The sequence below is a fragment of the Gopherus evgoodei genome, chromosome 1, assembly GCF_007399415.2.
Source record: "Gopherus evgoodei ecotype Sinaloan lineage chromosome 1, rGopEvg1_v1.p, whole genome shotgun sequence".
Lineage (NCBI taxonomy): Eukaryota > Metazoa > Chordata > Testudines > Testudinidae > Gopherus > Gopherus evgoodei.
This window is the reverse complement of record NC_044322.1, coordinates 65,123,434-65,145,161: the sequence shown is the minus strand read 5'-3', so window position 1 is coordinate 65,145,161 and position 21,728 is coordinate 65,123,434. Positions and strand designations below refer to the sequence as shown.

General features: G+C 44.4%; 1 long non-coding RNA gene across 1 annotated transcript; it reads left to right on the top strand.

Moving 5' to 3' along the window:
- The first annotated feature begins 1,123 nt into the window (after positions 1–1,123).
- Positions 1,124–18,147, top strand: LOC115645999. The gene is made up of 2 exons (XR_003998897.1): positions 1,124–1,260; positions 15,256–18,147. It is a non-coding gene; the product is annotated as an uncharacterized LOC115645999 (long non-coding RNA).
- Positions 18,148–21,728: the final 3,581 nt, after the last annotated feature.

Here is a 21,728-nt window from a genome sequence, read left to right as displayed (position 1 = left end):
TTAGCTGGCCTTAATTGATTCTTACATTGTAATATCCATGTAACCGTGGTATCACTCACTCTCCCCTGATCTGTCATCTCTGTTTTGGAGTCTGTCTTCACTTTATTTTTTTCTTTAGACTATTCCATCACCCTCAGATCACAAAACAACCTTTAATCTGCCTCCACTTGCTGATGTGATGTTGTAATGTATTCTCACCTTTGTACCTTGTAATCCTTATGTATTGAAATTTTTGTGAGCTCAGCACCTGAATATTTATTAACATTTAATTAAAGAGAATGTACTGAATCGATTTCCAAAAAGGATGTTGGAGGTGGTGGAACAACCTCATCCTTACACCATTTTCACTGTATTGTTCACTGTTAAACACTTAATTTTGTTGCACAGCAGTTCTATGCTTTTAAGATGATTACATCATTACGAGTTTGATTATTCATTATGCTGTATTTTGCCAACTAGTACAAAAGTTTTAAAAAATGTTTTCTCCTTTTTAACAGACAGACTTTGTGTTGGTTTCTTCTGCTGTTTCATGATATAATGTTGCAAGAAAGAAGCAAGAGGATGCCGTGATGAAACGTGAGCATGTGGCAGTAGCAGACAGATCTTCTTCCTTTGCAATGACTCACTCCACTCAGAGGCTAGCACAGTCCTGCTGCACTTCAGGGACTATAGTTTGATTGCTGTCACTACCAGTTAGATCATTAATCATAATTGTGGTAGTGACATCAAGTTTCTTGACCTCGTCATGAAAGGCTAGGAGGTCATTCCTGGGAGCGATTCATCCTTCAGGCGAGGGAAAACTACAGGGAGGATTTATTTTTGTTATCTACAGTATTCTCTTTTGTCCCCTAATTTTCCTTGTAGTCGGCAGAAAAGTGAGGGCTTTGGGGCAGCAAGGTCTGGCATTTCTTCTACTCTTAGGGAAAAACCTTTTGGTTTAGATCACTGAAATACTTGCTCCTGCCCTCAACACACCCCAGCTTGGGGTTGAATGTCAGAAATGCAAGTAAGTATCTGCAATAGTGTAATGACAACTGCATGTATTCATTTGTGTCTGTGTTTATATACATGCTGATTGCAGGGAAAATTACTAACCAGACTTCTTGTGGATGACAGTGCAATTCTGCTCAAATAGTGGTCACTTGGCAGTGTTCTCCTGAAAGGAAGCCTGTGATGTTATTACAGCCTGTCACCACCAACGGCCTTCATGCTGAGTACCTTGGAGGAACTTCTCTAAAAAAGAAGACTGAAGATGAAAAGGTAGAAAATGCTAAGCACAAGGGAAAAATATTAGTACAGAAGTAGCTTTATTGGGCAGCATGTAGTTTACTTTTGGGGTTCTATTCATTTTGTCTGTGGTATATATAGTGTTGTTCCCTTTACTCCAATCCACATTACACACGGTACATTTCCAGGCTTATAATATTAGTGCCATTTGGCTGAAAGCATCTGTTCCTGTTACTTGGTATGCTTTTTTTCTTCCTCATCATAGAACTCCTTCATCTTCCAAGCTCTTTGAATACAGCCAATGTTCATCTTCAAAGAGATGATCTCAGGAAAACCCTCACTATTAAAGCCAATGTAATCTGTCCTTTTCTTTTAAGGGTATTTCCAAAAAACCGTTACCTTTGTCAGCACAAAGTGCACTTTCAGATCTTGCACAGTATCAACAAGGTCGGGTTGTAAGGAATTTCTTTTTTGAGATTTGGAAAATGATTGGAAATGGTAATATCTTTAGCAAAATCTTCAAAGAGGTACTTCAACTGCAGTAATATAGTGCTACAAATTCATATGAAAGACTTCAAAGTAGATATGCAAATAAATACTTGAATGAGAGGAAAATTAACGAGGGTGTGTCATAGGCATTCCTTAATACCTGTTTCATTGCTTTATTAATCATTACCCAGCAAGACAAAGTAGGTGATGCAATATTATTGGATTACTAAATAGAACCATGCATTTTCAAAGACCACAAAGAATCTTTAATCAGATAGAATGTTTTCTGTAGTTTTCTACTTTATATGCGGTACTCTATTTGATAGGCTGCACCTATCACTTAAATCAGCGTCTGTACCAGATGACTGGAGGATAGCTAATGTGACACCTGATTTTTAAAAAGTGTCCAGAGGTCATCCTGGCAATTTCAGGCTGGTATGACTAACTTCAGTACCAGGCAAATTAATTGAAACTATAGTAAATAACAGAATTATCAGACACATAGATGAACGTGATTTGTTGGGGAAGAGTCAGCATGGCTTTTGTAAAGGAAAACCATAGTTTCTTCTTCGAGTGATTGCTCACATCCATTCCAGTTAGGTGTGCGCGCCGCGCGTGCACGCTCGTCGGAAACTTTTTACCCTAGCAACTCCAGTGGGCCGGCAGGTCGCCCCCTAGAGTGGCGCCGCCATGGCACCCGATATATACCCCTGCCGGCCCACCCGCTCCTCAGTTCCTTCTTACCGCCGTGTCGGTCGTTGGAACTGTGGAGCGCGGCATTGCTGTCCTCCATGTCCCTAGCTCTCCTTGTTACTACCGTTGTTACTACCGTTGTTAGTTAGTGGTTAAGTATAGTTAGTTATTTAGTTTATAGTGTAAATAATATTGTACGTAGTTGTTAGCCGGTTTGGGCCGTAGCCCTTCCCGGCGCCCGGCACCGGGCTCATGCCTGGTTCGCCGGGCTTTAAGCAATGTGCGGCCTGTAAGAAGCCTATGCCGACCAGCGACCCTCATGACGCGTGTCTAAAGTGCCTGGGGGAATCGCACAGGTCGGACAAGTGCCGCATTTGCAAGGCTTTTAAGCCCAGAACAAAGAAGGAGAGAGACCAGAGACTTAGGACTCTCCTAATGGAAGCAGCACTTGACCCAGCAGCTTCGCAGACCGTGATCTCTACACCGGCACCGGATCGCACCGGCACCGGAAAGACTCCCCGGCACCGACCTTCCCCGACACCGGGTGCAGAAACAAGACCATCGAAGTCTTCAACTCCAGCCGGCCGCAACAACAGCAGCAGCGTCGGCCATACCCCCAGTTCTGCCAGCGGCAAGACCTTAATAGGCGCCGCGGCAGGAATGGAAGGCACAGACAGTCGGGGAACCAAGGGGGGCAGAATCAAAGCTCCTCCAAGCCCCCGCCTGGGCCCAAACCTTCGTTTTGAAGGTGCGCCCGAGGGCGCAGTACCAGTTTTCCCCCACGGATCCTTCCCCCCCGTTTTCCAACCGCCTTTCGTTTTTCCTCCAGGCGTGGACCCAAATAACATCCGATTGCTGGGTCTTACGCACGGTGCAGATGGGATACCGCCTGCAGTTTGTATCATTTCCTCCCTCCCGCCCCCCTTCCTTGTCCCTCTTCAAGGACCCCTCTCACGAGCAATTCCTTCGGCAGGAGGTACAGACGCTCCTCAACAAAGGAGCTATAGAGGCGGTTCCGGAAAATGAGAAAGGCAAGGGGTTTTATTCCCGCTACTTTCTGATCCCCAAGGCCAAGGGAGGCCTCAGGCCTATCCTCGACCTGCGAGAGCTCAACAAGTACCTAGCAAAGTTGAAGTTCCGCATGGTATCCCTGGGGACCATTATTCCATCCCTGGATCCGGGAGACTGGTATGCTGCCCTCGACATGCAGGACGCTTATTTTCATATTGCCATATGGCCACACCACAGATGATTCCTTCGATTCGTGGTGGGCCGCCTTTACTACCAATTTGCAGTCCTCCCATTTGGCCTTTCTACGGCTCCGAGGGTATTCACAAAATGCATGGCCATCGTTGTGGCACATCTTCGGCGCAGTCGTATCCACGTGTTCCCTTACCTAGACGATTGGTTAATTTGGGGCACGTCGGAGCTACAGGTTTGCAGCCACGTCCGCAGGATCACCGGCCTGTTTGCTACCTTGGGCCTCATGATCAACGTGGACAAGTCCACCCTGCTCCCCTCGCAGAGGGTGGAGTTCATTGGGGCCGTCCTGGACTCCACCGTGGCCAGGGCCCTTCTGCCGTTGCCAAGGTTCCAGGTGTTGTCGGCGATCGTTCAGCGCTTGCGGGCAGCCCCCTTGACATCGATACGGACATGTCTAACCCTGTTAGGCCATATGGCAGCATGCACATTTGTGACCGGATACGCTTGGCTCCGCATGAGGCCCCTCCAGTCGTGGCTCATCGCACATTACCGGCCGGCAAGGCAACCACTGGACATGCTGATCACAATCCCCCAGGGGGTGTTGGATTCTCTCAGCTGGTGGCTAGACCAGTCCGTAGTGTGTGCGGGGCTCCCATTCCACCCGCCCCAGCCCTCGGTGTCCCTAACGACGGATGCCTCAGATCTCGGCTGGGGGGCCCACCTGGGAACCCTGAGAACACAGGGCCTGTGGTCCCCACAGGAGGTGAAGCTGCACATCAACATGCGGGAGTTGAGAGCGGTCCGCCTTGCTTGTCAAACGTTCCGTCACCAGCTTCAGGGTCATTGTGTCGCGGTATTTACCGACAACACGACGACCATGTACTATATCAACAAGCAAGGCGGCACCAGATCCTCTCCCCTATGTCACGAGGCGATGCGACTCTGGGACTTTTGTATAGCCCACTCCATTCACCTCACGGCTTCCTTCCTCCCCGGAGTACGGAACACGCTGGCGGACCGCCTGAGCAGATCCTTCCTCTCGCACGAGTGGTCCCTTCACCCGGACGTCGCCCTCTCGATCTTCCAGAGGTGGGGTTGTCCCCGTGTGGACCTCTTCGCGTCCGGAGGGAACAGGAAATGCCAGGCGTTCTGCTCTTTTCAGGGCCGGGAACCCGGGTCTATAGCGGACGCCTTCCTTATTCCGTGGATGACCCACTTGTTCTACGCGTTCCCCCCGTTCCCGCTGGTCCACAGGGCCCTTCTGAAGGTGCGCAGGGACAGGGCCCGCGTGATCATGGTAGCCCCGGCGTGGCCCAGACAGCATTGGTACCCCATGTTGCTGGACCTGGCCATAGCCGACCCTGTTCCCCTGTTCCCCTGCCCCTTCACCCGGACCTGATCACCCAGGACCACGGAACTCTCTGCACCTAGCAGCGTGGCTCCTGCATGGCTGACCAGTTCTGAGTTGCGCTGCTCCACCCCGGTACGTGAGGTACTCTTGGGCAGCAGGAAGCCTTCCACTAGAGCGACATACTTGGCCAAGTGGAAGCGTTTCTCCTGTTGGTGCGTGGAGAATGGTCTCCTCCCGATGGAAGTTTCGGTGGCCAATATTTTGGACTATATTTGGTCCTTCAAACAACAGGGCCTGGCGATATTGTCCCTGCGGGTCCACCTGGCGGCTATCTCCACCTTTCACCCGGGTGGGGATGGCCGCTCCGTTTTTTCTCACCCGACGGTGACTAGATTCCTGAAGGGGCTGGAACGTCTATACCCTAACGTCCGACTCCCTGCCCCTACCTGGGATCTTAACCGGGTGTTGTCTCGGCTCATGGGGCCCCCCTTCGAGCCGTTAGCTACTTGCTCCCTACTCTATCTTTCTTGGAAGACTGCCTTTCTAGTAGCTATTACCTCAGCTAGATGGGTGTCGGAACTCCGGGCTCTCACGGTAGATCCCCCGTATACAGTCTTCCATAAAGATAAGGTGCAGCTGAGGCCACACCCTGCCTTTCTCCCCAAGGTGGTCTCAGCCTTCCACGTCAACCAAGAGATATTCCTCCCGGTTTTTTTCCCGAAACCTCATTCTTCAGGCAGGGAGCAACAACTCCACTCGCTTGATGTCCGTAGGGCTCTCGCGTTCTATGTGGAGAGGACCAAACCGTTCCGCAAATCCCCCCAGCTTTTCGTGGCAGTAGCGGACCGCATGAAGGGGCTTCCCATTTCCTCGCAGAGGTTATCCTCATGGGTAACATCCTGTATCAGGACCTGCTATGAGCTGGCCCACGTTCCTACGGGCCGTGTGACTGCGCATTCTACCAGGGCGCAGGCGTCGTCGCTGGCTTTGCTCGCCCGTGTGCCCATCCAGGAAATCTATCGGGCAGCGACCTGGTCATCGGTCCACACCTTTGCTTCCCACTACGCCCTGGTCCAGCAGTCAAGAGAGGACGCGGCCTTCGGATCTGCAGTGCTCCATGCCGCGACTTCTCACTCCGACCCCACCGCCTAGGTATGGCTTGGGATTCACCTAACTGGAATGGATGTGAGCAATCACTCGAAGAAGAAAAGACGGTTACTCACCTTTGTAACTGTTGTTCTTCGAGATGTGTTGCTCACATCCATTCCACACCCGCCCTCCTTCCCCACTGTCGGAGTAGCCGGCAAGAAGGAACTGAGGAGCGGGTGGGCTGGCAGGGGTATATATCGGGTGCCATGGCGGCGCCACTCTAGGGGGCGACCTGCCGGCCCACTGGAGTTGCTAGGGTAAAAAGTTTCCGACGAGCGTGCACGCGCGGCGCGCACACCTAACTGGAATGGATGTGAGCAACACATCTCGAAGAACAACAGTTACAAAGGTGAGTAACCATCTTTTACCAATCTATTAGAATTCTTTGAGGAAGTCAGCAAACAGGGGGACAAGGGTAAGCTGGTGGACGTAGTGTACATGGGCCTTCATAAAGCTTTTGTCAAGATCTATCACCAAATGCTCTAAAAGTAAGGAGTCATGGCATAAGAGGGAAAGTCCTCTCATGGACTGGTAACTAGTTAAAAGACAGGAAACAAAGGATAGGAATAAATGGTCAGTTTTCAGAATGGAAATAGTGGTATCCACCAGGGATCTGTACTGGGGCCAGTGCAGCTCAACATATTCATAAATATGGAAACGGGAGTAAACAGTGAGGTGGCAAAATTTGCAGAAAATGCAAAATTATGCAAGATAGTTAAGTCCAAAGCTGACTGCGAAGAGTTACAAAGGAATCTCACAAAACTGGATGACTGGGCAACAAAATGGCAGATGAAATTCAGTGTTGAAAAATGCAAAGTAATGGACATTGGAAAGCATGATCCCAAATATACTTACAAATCATGGGGTCTAAGTTAGCTGTTACCACTCAAGAAAGAGATCTTGGAGTTGTGAATAATTCAAAATCTTTGTTCAATGTGCAGCAGCAGTCAAAAAGGTGAACGGAATTTTAGGAACCATTAGAAAAGGGGCAGATGATAAGACACTAAATATCATAATGCCACTATATAAATCCATGGTACGCTTACATCTTGTATACTGCATGCAGTCCAGGTCAGCCCATCTCAAAAAAGATATATGAAAAATGGAAAAGGTACAGAGAAGGGCAACAAAATTATTAACTGTATGGAACAGCTACCATATGAGGAGAGATTAAAAAGACTGGGACTTTTCAGCTTAGAAACAAGATGACTAAGGGGGATATGATAGAGGTCTATAAAATCATAAATAGCATGGAGAAGGTGAATAAGGAAGTGTTATTCATTCCTTCACATAACACAAGAGCCAGGGATCACCCAATGAAATTAATATGCAGCAGGTTTAAAACAAACAAAAGGAAGTACTTCTTCACACAAAGCACAGTCAACCTACAGAACTCGTTGCCACTGGATGTTGTGAAGGCCAAAACTAGAACTGGATTAAAATAAGAATTAGATAAATTTGTGGGGGATACATCCATCAATGGCTATTAGCCAAGATGGTCAGGGATGCAATCTTGTGCTCTGGGTGGCTCTAGCTTGTGATTGCCAGAACCTGGGAATGGACAGTGAGATGGATCTCTTGGTGACTGCCTGTTCTGTTCATTCCCTCTGAAGTACCTGGCATTGCCCACTGTCAGGAGACAGGATTTTATGCTAGATGGACCATTGAGCTGACCCAGTAGGGCTGTTATTATATATTGCTTCTTAATAAGTATTTACATTGTTTTAAAAGCAGTTTACAAAAACTTATAGCAGATAGCCATAATAAAATACTAACAATGAAACAGGTGTTTGCTCACAGAAGTGTGCCTCATTTTGGTGGTAGTCTGTGGAGTGGGAGGCAGCATTGATTTACTTCACACTGTGTAGCCTTATACTGATCTTGAATCGCACTTGATTCCCATTTATAGTATAAGACAGGCCTGCACAACATACAGCCCCCCGGTCGCATGCAGCTCGCGGAGCCTCACTCTGTGGCCCCCGGGGGGATTCTAAATACCCTGCACATGGTGCTCTGCGGGCAGCCCAGAGCCCTTTAAATCCCAGCCACCGTCAGGAGTCAGAGGGCTCTGGGCTGCCCGCAGAGATTCCCAGCCACGGCTGGTATTTAAAGGGCTCAGTGCTCCCCGCAGCGACTGGCATCCCAGAGCCCTTTGAATCCCAGCCGTGGCTGGGATTTAAAGGGCTCAGAGCTCCCCAAGCTGCAGGCACCCCTGAGCCCTTTGAATCTCCCCTGCGGCCGCTGATTGCCCCCTCTCCCGGGACCCCTGCCCCTAACTGCCACCCAGGACCCCATCCCCTATCTAAATGCCGCTGCTCCTTGTCCCCCGATTACCCCTTCCTGAGACCCCTGCCTCTAACTGCCCCTTGGGACTCCAGCCCCTATCTAAGCCTCCCTTCTCCTTGTCCCCAACTGCCCCTTCCTGAGACCCCCCCCAACTTCCCCTCAGGACCCCAACCCCTACCTGTCCCCTGATAAACTCCTGGGACAACCATGCCTATCCAACTGCTGCCTGTCCCCTGACTGCCCCCTGAACCTCCGTCCCATCCAACCTCCCCTGCTCCCTGTCCCTTGACTGCCCCCTGGAACCCCCTACCCTTTCTCCAACCCCCAGCCCCCTTACCGTGCCACTCAGACCAGTGTGTCTGGCTCCGTGCAGCTCCAGACATGTTGCTGCCATGCTCCCCTGCGGAGTCCACAGCCCCCCTCCCCGCAGCATCTGCCTTCCAGATTTGAACACCTCAAAATTCAGGAGTGCTCAAGCTCAGTTTGGGCAGCTGTTACTTCATTTCTCCCAAATCAAATATACTGATCCACTGTAACTTGCTGTAGGAAAAGGAGGATAAAATTGAGCAAGAAATGCTTATTAGGACTGGAATTGCTATTTTCAACAACCATTGCCTTTCTGTTTGTTTTATAAGGAAAACAGTGATATTGCTTTGGCAAATTCCCCATACAAAGAAAGAGTGGAACAAAAGAATAATAAAGGCACCTCAACTTTTCCTCATTTATGGAGGACAGTCTTATAATATGCATCCAGATATCCTCCAATCACACAAGCTGAAAATTGTTCCACTTTACTGCAGCTCTGTAACCATATGGGAACCAATCCTGTCTGTGTTTTGTGCATATCCAAAATTCCTGCTGAATGACCCGCCCTGGGAGCGAGTTACCAGTGACCCAGGGCTGGGGTGGCAGGAGATGTGTGGCTGGGGCACTGATGGGGGGGAGCCCAGGGCTGGGGCAGCAGCGGGTGGGGGAATGGCACTCGTGGGGAGGAAAGGGGCAAGCCCAGCGCTGGGGCAGCAGGGTGTGTGTGTGTGGGTGGGGGGGGAGAGCAGGGCTGGGATGGGGGGCAGCCAACTTATTTTTTGCTTGGGGCAGCAAAAAACCTAGAGCCGGCCCTGCCGGGTTCCCCCAGCCGCCGGAGCCCCAAGCCCTTTACTTTGCCCCTGAGGGCTCCCAGCCACCTCTTCAGCTGGGAGCTCCTGGCTGATTTAAAATCAAGTATCACCTCCCCACCCCCAACCTTCCTTTTTGGACCACAGCAGTTTTGGTGGGGCGACGCTGGGGAAGGAGGGTTTGTTTCTGCAGGGCTGGGTGGCCCTGGGGTGGGGTGTTTCTGCGGGGCCGGGAGGTTTCGGCCCTCAGCTGTTTTCTTTGGAGTAATGTGGCCCTTGCCGCCTTACGAGTTGTGCAGGCCTGCTTTAGAGCCTACGAGTCCAATCAGTCCTACTTCTTCTTCAGCCAAGCAAGTTTGTTTACCTTTGCAGAAGATAATGCTGCCTGCTTCTTGTTTACAAGGTTACCTAAAAGTGAGAACAGGCATTTGCGTAGCAGTGTTATAGCTGACATTGCAAGTTATTTACATGCTAGATGTGCTGAAGATTCATATGTCCCTTGGCACTTCAACCACTATTCCAGATGATATGTGTCCATGCTGATGTCGGGTTCTGCTCTATAATGGTCAAAAGCAGCATGGACTGACATGTTCATTTTCATCATTGAGTCAGATGCCACCAGCAGATGGTTGATTTTCTTTTTTGGTGATTCAGGTTCTGTAGTTTCCACATTAGAGTGTTGCTCTCTTAAGATTTCTGAAAGCATGCTCCACACATCATCCATCTCAGATTTTGGAAGGCACTTCAGATTCTTAAATCTTGGCTTGTGTGCTGTAGCTATCTTTAGAAATTTAACATTGGTATCTTCTTTGCATTTTGTCAAATTTGCAGTGAAAGTGTTCTTAAAACTAACAACATATTGGGTTATCATCCGAGACTGCTATAAAATGAAATATATGGCAGTATGTGGGTAAAACAGAGCAAGAGACATACAATTCTCCCCCAAGGAGGTCAGTCACAAGTTTAATTAATGCATTTTTTTTAAATAAGCGTCACCAACATTGAAGCATGTCCTCTGGAACAATGAGCAAAGCATGAAAAAGCATATGAATCTTTAGTGCATCTGGCACGTAAATATCTTGCAACACTAACAACAACAGTGCCATGTGAACCTGTTCTCACTTTCAGGTGACATTGTAATTAAGAAATGGGCAGCATTAGCTCCCATAAATGTAAACAAACTAGTTTCTCTTTGCGATTGGCTGAACAAGAAGTAGGACTGAGTGGACTTGTTTTACATTGTTTTGTTTTTGAGTGCAGTTATGTAACAAAATTACCTACATTTGTAAGTTTCAATTTCATGATAAAGCGATTGCACTACAGTACTTGTATGAGGTGAATTGAAAAATACTATTTCTTTTGTTTATAATTTTTATACTGCAAATATTTGTAATTATAATTAATATACAGTGAGCACTGTACACTTTGTATTCTGTGTTGTATTTGAAATGGATATATTTGAAAATGTAGAAAAACATCCAAAAATATTTAATACATTTCAATTGGTATACTGTTTAACAGTGCAAGTAATCACGATTAATTTTTTTAATCACGGTTACTTTTTTTGAGTTAATTGCATGAGGTAACTGTGATTAAAAGACAACCCTATTAATTTATATTGTTCTTTTTTAACAAAGAAACTATAAGGGGGATCTCCACCAGGAGCAAGTTATGATCTCCTAAATTTGCCATACTTTACAGTAGGGCCGGGGTTGGCAACCTCTAGCACACAGTTTGCCAGGGTAAGCACCCTGGCAGGCCGGGCCAGTTTGTTTATCTTCCATGTCGGCAGGTCCTCGGCCAATGGGGGTGGCAAGAAGTGACGCGGGTGAGGGATGTGCTGGCCACAGCTTCCAGCCACCCCCATTGGCCTGGAGCGGTGAACCACGGACAGTGGGAGCCGAACCTGCCGATGCGGTAGGTAAACAAACTGGCCTGGCCCATCAGGGTGCTTACCCTGACAAGCTACATGCCAGAGGTTGCCGACCCCTGGAGTAGGGACAGACAGGGTAAAGTACACAGAGCAAGAGGAAATGATCTAAAGAGATCTAAACTCAAAGGTCTAGAATCTTCAGTGGCTTTATACCAGCTGGGTATCTGGCCCAGATAAGAGCTTGAACATATATAAGAATGGCCATACTATGTCAATAGTTGTCCTAGCCCAGTATCCTGTCTTTCGACAGCAGCCAGGGCAGTTATCGAGTGATCCATCCCCTGTTGTCCAGTATGGTATAACCCAGTAAACATATAGAATGATATATTCAGGATGCACAATGAGCTTATATAGGGTTTGGTTTCTAGAGAAAATTTTATCATCTATAATTAGGCATTAGAAAGACTGGCCTAATATTCCTAGCTCAGAGTCCTAGCCTCACTCCTCAAGAGACACATTTATTTTCAAGAATTGTTCTGGATCATTTCTAATGTTACCTCTTTTGGAGTTTCTCTCTTTCTTTTCTTTTTTTTTTTTAATGTGTCTGAATAGAAATTGACAACATTTATGAATAATTCTCATTGGGAGACATGCTGACATTCATTATGGCTTTGCATTCAAAGAGAAGATTTCCTTTTTCTTTTTATTGTTGTAAAAAGCCCCCTTTTTTTCCTGAGAAATGCAAATTGGATTCGTGTATTCAAAAAAGGGTCACTGATAATTGCTCATGCAAGCCCCCTGTCACACAAATGAGTGCTATGTGAGAGATTTTTATGTTATGCATGATGCTGAATCTGGTTTCAGAGATGCTGGAGCTGGTTTCAGATTGGATAGTGCCAACCTGTTATGAAATTCCATTCAAATTTTTTGTTGAATCATTTCCCAATAATTACATTTATACACATACTGTTAACTGAGTCTGACAGATCCGTGATCTGCAGTTTTGTGAAGGATGATTGGTTCTCTCTCTGCAGTGCAAGGAGAACCTCAGGGTTAAGTGTAAAGGCCTCAGAGGTCAGTGAAGTGCAGAAAAATAATTGGGTATAGCAGAAACACATGATTTGTGCTGCATCACATGAGAAAATCAGTTTCTAAAGCATTGGTGTATCTATCTTCTGTACATTCAAGTATAATATTTTATTAATGAAAAGGTGTCATCATATAATTTATTATTCCATGGGGGAAAAAGTTGTGAATGTGTACAGGAAAAGCTGTTTATTGTACAGGAAATTCTGGTCATAGTGAAAGGAACACAAAAATCAGAAGGCAAAATTCAAACGCACACCTTTTTGATCAAGTTAAAAAAATGCAACCTAATGTACTACTACCACACACATATATACATTGGACAGAATTCCTGAGGTCTTAATGATGGCAGAAATTACAAGATGGAGTAATTCACTTGTAATTCCTACCACTTCTTAGGTCACCCCTGAGTGTGGTCCAGTGTTTTATTCCACCTTTGCACCTCCTTGAATCAGGGGCCAGCTAGGTAGCAATGTTGTCCCTGAAGTAAATCAGATAAAGCCCTAATAATGGCCACACTGCATCAGACCAATGGTACATCTATTCCAGTAGCCTGCTTTCCTATAGTGGCCCATGCCAGATGCTTCAGAGAGAATGGACAGAATAGGACAATCATCAAGTGAGCCATCCTGTGTTGTCTAGTCCCAGCTTCTGGCAGTCAGGGGTGTAGGGATAACCAGAACATGGGAGTGCATCCCTGATCATCTTGGCTAATAGTCATTGATGGATCTATCCTCCATGGACATACATGATTCTTTTTGAACCCTGTTATACTTTTAACCTTGACAACATTCCACAGGTTGACTGTGTGTTGTGTGAAGAAGTACTTATTTTTGTTTGTTTTAAACCTGTGAAAGGGGTAAATAACAATTCCCTATTCACTTTCTCCATATCATTTATGATTTCACAGACATCTATCATAAACCTCCCCTTAGTTGCGTCTTTTCTAAGATGAATAGTCCCAGTCTTTTTAATCTCATCTTGAACAGAAGCTGTTTCTAACCCCTACTCATTTTTGTTGCCCTTTTTTATACCTCTTCCGATTCTAATATGTCTTTTTTGAGATGGCACAGCCAGAGCTGCATGCAGTATTCAAGGTGTGGGCGTACCATGGATTTATATAGTGGCATTATGATATTTTCTGTCTTTTTATCTATCACTTTCCTAATGGTTCCTAATATTCTGTTAGCTTTTTCGACTGCCACTGCACTTTGAGCAGATGTTTTCAGAGAACTAGCCACAATGACTCCAAGATCTCTTTCTTGAGTGGTAACAGCTAATCTGGATCCCATCATTGTATATGTATAGTTGGGATTTTGTTTTTCAGTGTGCCTTATTTTGCATTGATCAGCATTTAATTTAATCTGCTATTTCGTTTTCTGATCACCCAGCTTAATGAGATCCCTTTGTAACTCTTCTCAGTCAGTTTTGGATTTAACTATCTTGAATAACTTTGCATCATCTGCAAATTTTGCCCCCTCACTGTTCACTCCCTTTCCCTGATCATTTATGAATATGTTGAGAAGCACAGGTCCCGGGACAGACCCTTGGGGGACCCTGTTATTTTCCTCTCTCCATTGTGAAACTGATTTATTCCTTCCCTTTGTTTTCTATCTTTTAAGCAGTTACAGATCCATGAAAGGACCTTCCCTTGTGCCCCATGACTGCTTACTTTTTTAAAGAATCCTTCCTGGGCCATTAATGCAACCCAGAATAGTCTAAGTGCAGTGCAATTGAGTCACAGTCTCTTCTACCAGCCTTATGCTAGGGATGCTTTCTGGCAGGAGGAGTGTCAGTTTTGAAAAGTTGGCATGCAGAGGCCTCAGAGGAGTCTAGAATCAGGGCCTGAGGAAGCAGACAAAGCTACCAACAAAGGCATGTAAGAAGGTGTGTGATAAGGCAGAAGGTGTCACCTTACACTTCACCAGCTGTGCAGAATTTAAAATTTGCACCAATCCATATACCTTACGCTGCCACTTACATCCCTCTGAGTCTGGCTCAATATTTCATATTTCTTCATACTGCTAATGGAAAATGAAATTGCAAAGTAGGTTGGGGTTTTGTTTGTCTTTCTTCACTCCCCTTTGGATCATTGTCTCTGGAGCAAGGAGATTATTCCTCAGTTAGGATACATGGATCCATAATCCCCCAGTGTCTCCTAAATGGTTGCACTATTTTTCATAATTGGGTGAGGAAAGGATATCATTATTTAGGGGATTTACTTCTTTGTAAGAATGCCTATATTCTCTACAAATAACAAGATAACAAAAATACTTCAGAAAAGCGTATTGGCATTATGATAGCAGCTATTATATGCTATCCTGAATTCACTATGTAATTACTCCGGGAAAAAAGTACAGAGGCATATTCCACTGATGTATAGTAGCAGAATAGCAAACAAAGAGATGTGTGATGATACCATAAAACATGAGGTGAAACTAGTTCGTTATTGCAACCAGGACAGCCCAAATCAGTAACAGCATGTCATTCAAACCTTCATTATTCACAATTTAACTCTAAAAATATCACCTACTTGAGCTGCTCCTAGGAAACAGTTACTTTTCTTTTCATAATACAATAAAGAGCAAATGTGAATTCATTGTATGCCATCAATAGGCTGAGGCACTTGGTACACGCGTAGTAGAAATAATAGAAATAGAGTGATTACATTTTTCGGTAGTGCAAAACAAGTGTTTCAGGAAAGTGAGCATACCTTCAGTTTATGAACTGGCAAGTTTATTCCTTAAAATAATTAATGATGGATTTCAAATTAAATCAATCAGCCATGAAAACTTTTCGTCATTCACCAGTGAATGTGCTATATATCAAGTGAGAGCAGATGGAGCAAGAAATGTTATACCAGAAGAACACAGAACATAACTTCCTCTTTCATTGGCTCAAGGGAGTCCCACTCTTCCAGAGCTTCTCCTCCTTGTTGAGTGAGATGAAGACTCACCAAACAAAGCAATCTGAAGTACAAGCAGTAGTATATATTCCTGGGGCAAGCCATCTTTACTGCTAATTTGGCGGAGCAGTGACAGCTGCTGATGGGGAAGAGGCATCCCATCTGTGAGTCCCCCATTTATCTAAAGGAAGATCAGCTCACCCTCTCCACTGCAGTCTGTGGACCTGATTCTCTTCCCCCACCCATCCACACTGTTGCTCTATCTCCCCTTCCAATGATAGATTAGTACATAATACATAGATTTTGCATAACATCTCATCTTTGAAATACTTTGAAATCCTCTCTGGCAGAAACCGAAGCAAAATTTGCCAGGGAAAAAGAATCCCCAGCCTACTACTCACACCCATTTTAATTTGTTTTTATATTTTTACAGCTTCTCCATCCTGGTCAAATCCAGGCATTTGTAAGAATGGAGATGGAGAGCATGAGATATGTGCCCTTCTCTCTCATTACACAGACACTTTTGCATGGCTGGCTAGAAGCCTGTTTGGGGACACAAATCTTTTTTTCTCTTCCCATTCTCTGCCTTTTGTTGTACCTGATCACGCTATAATGCAACACTGTCTTACCACATAACACTGCAACCCAAGATGACTGTCGCATTTGGTAAGTTACATCTTCTATTCCATTCTGCTTAAACCACTAATCTTTCCATGGTAAATTTAACGCACATCTGCTGCCTCACTAACACAACAACATGCTGCATTTACGTTGGGACAGTACACTTACTGCAGGATGATTACACTCTATGTGAAAACAGCCATGCTCCACACCAAGAAAGGCCATTTAAATGATCAAATTAAAGAAGGCCCAATTAGGACTAACTTCTTTCCAGAGTTCTCAAGGGTTGTTGCATGAACTTTGGGAAGGGAGGTTAGTCATATTTATCATGGTAACAATAGTAATTTACCTTAAATCTGTACCATGACTATCAATAATAATTATGATTTGTGCATGTTTAATTAAAGTAAATGGAAGAAGACTTTCCCTACACAGAATTCCTGTTTAGCTTTTACTGACTAAGAAGGACTAACCAAAGTACTCAAAAGCATGGGCGGAAGGTCTGAAAAGATAGATGGGAATTTTCTAATCAGATTTGTGATCAAATGTAATATTGGATGAAGCAAGAGAAAACTAGAGGTAATACAGGACTGAATAAATGGGGAAAATAGCATAGCATCTTTTAATGAAGAGTAGAAGACTGTATCACTGAGTCTTCAACTTAAAAAAATAACAAAGGACTAGGGCTCATCCCTGTCAGAAACCTCTGTAAAAGAGAAAAGGATCTGACACATGTTTCTTAGTTTGTACAGCAAGCCAGAGGAGAGTTGGAAATAAGGGCCTAAATCCAAGTGCCAAAATTAATTCGACATTACACTGTAATGTGAATTCCTCATTCTATGTATTGTACAAGTACATCTGTCTAAAAAACACCTTCTTCTAGTGCCTGGAAAGGATAGTGACAGGATCAAGATAATGTTACTTAGCATAATCTCTCTATTTCTCAAATGTTATTTAATATTGTTCACAAAGAAGTGATTTCAAACTAAACTTGCCTGCTCAGAATAAATTAATTTTAGCAACCAAAGTTCAAGATCCCCTGCCATTATTTTAGGAAAATATGCTTAGAGAGACATTTAGAGAAGAGGTAATACAGTGGGAAGCACATTTCCTAGCATTTTTCTCTTTCCTCCATTTGGAGAAAGGTGTGCCAAATTTACAACACAGAGGTCTTTTTGAGGCCACCCAGCAAGCTTCCAGGCTTCTGATATTTTAATGGACATTTACTCTTTAGATGATCTGCCAGATTCCAAATGCACTTGTTTTACCATGCTGATTTTTGTCACCCTGAGAGCCTCTTAACCCATTCCCAAATAGCTAATATCCTCATTATTTTCTTCCTTTCAAGACCAGATCCTTCTTTTACTGATAAAAATGACAATGGGAAGTTGGTTAAAAAAATGTCATATTCCTGTTCACTGGCCTGTAATTTAGAAGAGAATAAAAGATGAAAGTGTGGCATAAAAGCCTTTATAGACACTCTAGATCAGGTAAGACCTCCTCCATGTATTTTCTGTTCCAAAAGGTTATCCTCCTTTCTCTCTTCTAAGTTCACAGACCAAAGATTCCTCTATTTTATTGTAACTGGTAAAGCCCACTCCTCAAATGTGTGAGGTAAGTTAGATTTCATCTCTACAGCTCAGGCTAATTCTTGCTTTTGATGAGTCAGAATGTTCAAGGGAATGGGTGTCTGAATTTGGAATATACTAGCCCTAATGTCTTGATCTTATTTTTTTCCCTACCTGGGAGAAAAAAAATGATCTGACCTCTAAAAGGCACAGTTTCAATACCTCCCATAAAACAGCATGAAAGGATGAAGATTGAGAATGCTATTCCATCACCTTGCTCTTTAAAAAGCTTTTAAAGCCTGTCTCATGCATTCATCTTTTAAAAAAGATGCATGAACACAACACTTCATATCATACTATACCTGGTAGGGCAAGAATAATATTAAATCAGTGCCAAAGTGATCAGAAATGAAATCTGGATCAATGTTCTGATCTGTTACTGTAGACTGTGCTGTTTTAGATACAGTAGAACCTCAGAATTACAAACACCAGAGTTGCAAATTGACAAGTTAACCATACACCTCCCTTGGAACCAGAAGTATGCAATCAGGCAGCAGCAGAGACCAAAAAAAAAAAAAAAAGCAAATACAGTACAGTGCTGTGTTAAACATCAACTACTAACAAAAATAAAGGGAAAGCAGATTTTTTTCTTCTGTATAATAAAGTTTCAAAGCTATATTAAGTCAATGTTCAGTTATGAACTTTTGAAAGAACAGCCATAATATTTTGTTCAGAGTTACAAACATTTCAGAGTTACGAACAACCTCCATTCCTGAAGTGTTTGTAACTCTGAGGTTCTACTGTATTAAAAAGAGATCCTTCTAGAAAAGGTATACCCCGGAAGAATAGGAGTATGTCTCTGAGTCTTCTAATATATTTCACTCTAAATATTACCCAAATCCAGCTCACAGATAAAATTACAAATCAGAGTGAAAAAAGCTAAAATTAGTTTAGGCTGTGACCATTACGGAATTAAAATACAATTAAAGTTCTCAAATAGAATGAAATACCCTGGGAGTTCAGCTAACCATAAGAAAGATTACAGGGGGGAGAACAGAAACATTGTAAGTTAATAAATATGTACAGCTGCAAAATGCTAACCCTTAAAATTACCATGGATGCCCTATACCTGCTGCAAAATGTTATTTCAGATTCCACAGTGGGGAATGATAGCAACACACAGATAATAGACCAGAACCTCAGCTAGTGTAAATAAGTGTAGCTCCTTTGATTTCAATTCTCCCTCTGACTTCAGTTACACTTCTCTGATTTGTAGCAGCTGAGGAGCTATCCACAAGACTTTCAGATATATTTTTTGTCTTTTATTTTCATGTGAAGGGGGCAAAAGGAATGGATTCTTAGATAGGCTGCAGCATCTTGCTGATGGCTGGTGCACTGGGTACAGGGTGTAAGGCCTTCTGTTTTCCCACCTTCTCTGAAGAGTCTAGTGCTGACACTAGAGTGCATCCCTGAGCATGAAGTCTGTGATCATGTCCAATCACTGCACAGGGGCAGAAGTGGTGAAGATCCTTGTGATCTTCTGCTCCCTTTGCAAACTTTCACAGGGTGAGAATACTGCCTGCTGATGTCTCTCAGAAGGCAGATTTGGAAAGACATTCTTTGAAGACATGAAGAACAATTTCTAAAAATCCAATTCAGCTTTGAAAAATATCCCTCAGTTCCATATGATTTAGCCACTTAAGTTATTGGGGCAGAATCTCAGATGATGAAAACAGTCATAGCTCCATTGAAATTGAGGAGCTATGACAATTTGAACCAGCTGAGGATCTGCCCCCTAAGAGTTCCCTATACTGGCAGAATTACTTTATAAGTAATTTTGCTGGAGTATAGGCAGCAGCATTGGTCTCCACGGGACTTGTGTTGCTAACTACAACAGTCTATATGTTGGGGTGTATGACCTGACACATGTTGTCTCGTTCCCATTTACCTTCTATTAACAGAAAATTGAAATTATACATTTATGTTAATGTAGTATTGACCTTCATCTTTTCTCCCCTTAGATCCTGGTTTTTTTTCAGAGACACCGTACGATAAATTTTCCCCTCTATAATTGTGACGAGTATCACAATACCTTTGGAGGACCATGTTATATTAAATTAATGTATGTTTTATGTGTCACTGTGGGCCAGGGATTGTATGCAACTCCAGGACGTAAGGTTATCACAGCTCCTCCAGGAGCCAAAAAACAGTGTGGGGTGATTAAGGTGAATCACTCAGTTTGTAACGCCTCCCGAAAGGCACCCTTCCCTTGGATAGGTTGCATATAACAGTTCAAACGCGGTTTTCCAGAGATCCACAGACAAAGAAATTACTTGTTGGCATAAAAGGGCTGCATATGAACTAACTCAGAGTCTTCCTTTTGAGCCAGCAAATGGACAGGGACTTCTGTCCAAGGGGGGGGGCCCAATTCTTGTGGAAGGATTGGAAAATCGTTGGCCGACTAAAGCCCCATAAGTCTGATGGGTGACTACTACTATGGTTAGTGTGTGTTTTAAATCTGTTTATTGTTTTGATTATATTTTCTTTATAAGACTTTTACCTTAAGAATAAATGTACTTGCTTGGAAAGAGCTGTGTGGTAACTTGTAACTGTTGGCAATATGCTGCTGGGTACCCTTGAAGAGAAGGAGCAATCCAGAGGTGCTGACTGTTAGCCAGACTGCCTTGCTGAGTATAAGGCAGGGAGCTGTGCAGACTTAAAATCCTTGGTCAGAAGCATGTGGGACAAAAGTCTCCATCCAGAGACAAATAATTGCTGGACATCTGAGACCTGACTGTGCATTCCTGAAGTGGACCATGCAGGCAGGGATATTGGTGCAGTTACCCTTGAACAGCGACAGTAATAACCCTGCAATCCTATTGCAGACAACAGGGTTATCTGAGACTAATTAGGGGCCAAATTTGTTCTGCAGCTCCTGTATATAAAGTGCCTGATAACAATGTTGTTTAGACTGGTTTTATACGATTTATAAGGGTTTCTGAAATTGTGCCACCTACCACCTCTATCAAGATACATGCTAAGTGTTTGGATGTGGATTTGGGGGAGGGGAGGTTAAGGGGTAGCTTTAAGGGAGTGGAGAGACCCTAATGGCTAGGCAGACAGAAAGTCCTGGCCTATGCAGAGTTACCCAGAATAAACACTGCCTGCCTGCTATATCTTTATATCCTGTATCAACATGAGAACAATGAACACCCTATTCCCTGCACCATTTCCCTGAATACGACTTGCATAAATCCCTATAATATCACTGAAGGTCATCGTCAAGTATCAGAGATTCTCACATTTTTTAGATTTGCCAGGAGAGATACCTAAGGAATATTAAACATCCAAACCCTTCAACAACAATTATCCTTATTAAATAAAATCTGTATCAGTTGTATCTTCAGGACAAAAGAAATTACAAGTGCTGTGACACATCCGTAGCATAAATCCATAGCAGCACCTGATTTCTGCAAAAGAGTATTAATCAATAAAAGTTTTAACTTTATCAACTGTGCTAATGAAAAGACATCTCCCATTACATATCATGCAAAGCTCGATGGGGCGAAGGAGAGCAAACCGTAATCCTCTAGGTTTTAGCTGATGTATTACTTCTCCAAATTCACAGTGATTTTGAAGTGCCTCAGGGCTTGTCTACATCAGAAAGTTGCAGCGCTGGTGAGGGAGTTACAGCGCTGCAACTTTGAAGGTGTACACATCTGCAGGGCATCACCAGCGCTGCAACTCCCTGTTTGCAGCGCTGGCCGTACTCCCGTTTTGTCTCGGGTGTAGAGGATCCAGCGCTGGTGATCCAGCGCTGGTAATCCAATGTAAACACTTACCAGCGCTTTTCTTGACCTCCGTGGAAGGAGGAAGCCTCTGGTAATCAAGCTGATCTCCTTTCCCGGTTTGCTCTCTCGTTCCCGGAACCCCGAGCAAGCAGGTAAGGAGAACCGCTTGCTCGGCGGTTCGGGGAACGAGAGAGCAACCGGGAAAGGAGACCAGCTTTGCCGCGGTTTGCTCTCGCGTTCCCGGAGCCACCCTGCAAACCGCAGGGAAGGAGACCTGCTTGCTCGGGGTTCCGGGAACGAGAGAGCAAACCGCGGCGAAGCTGGTCTCCTTTCCCGGTTTGCTCTCTCGTTCCCCGAACCGCCGAGCCAGC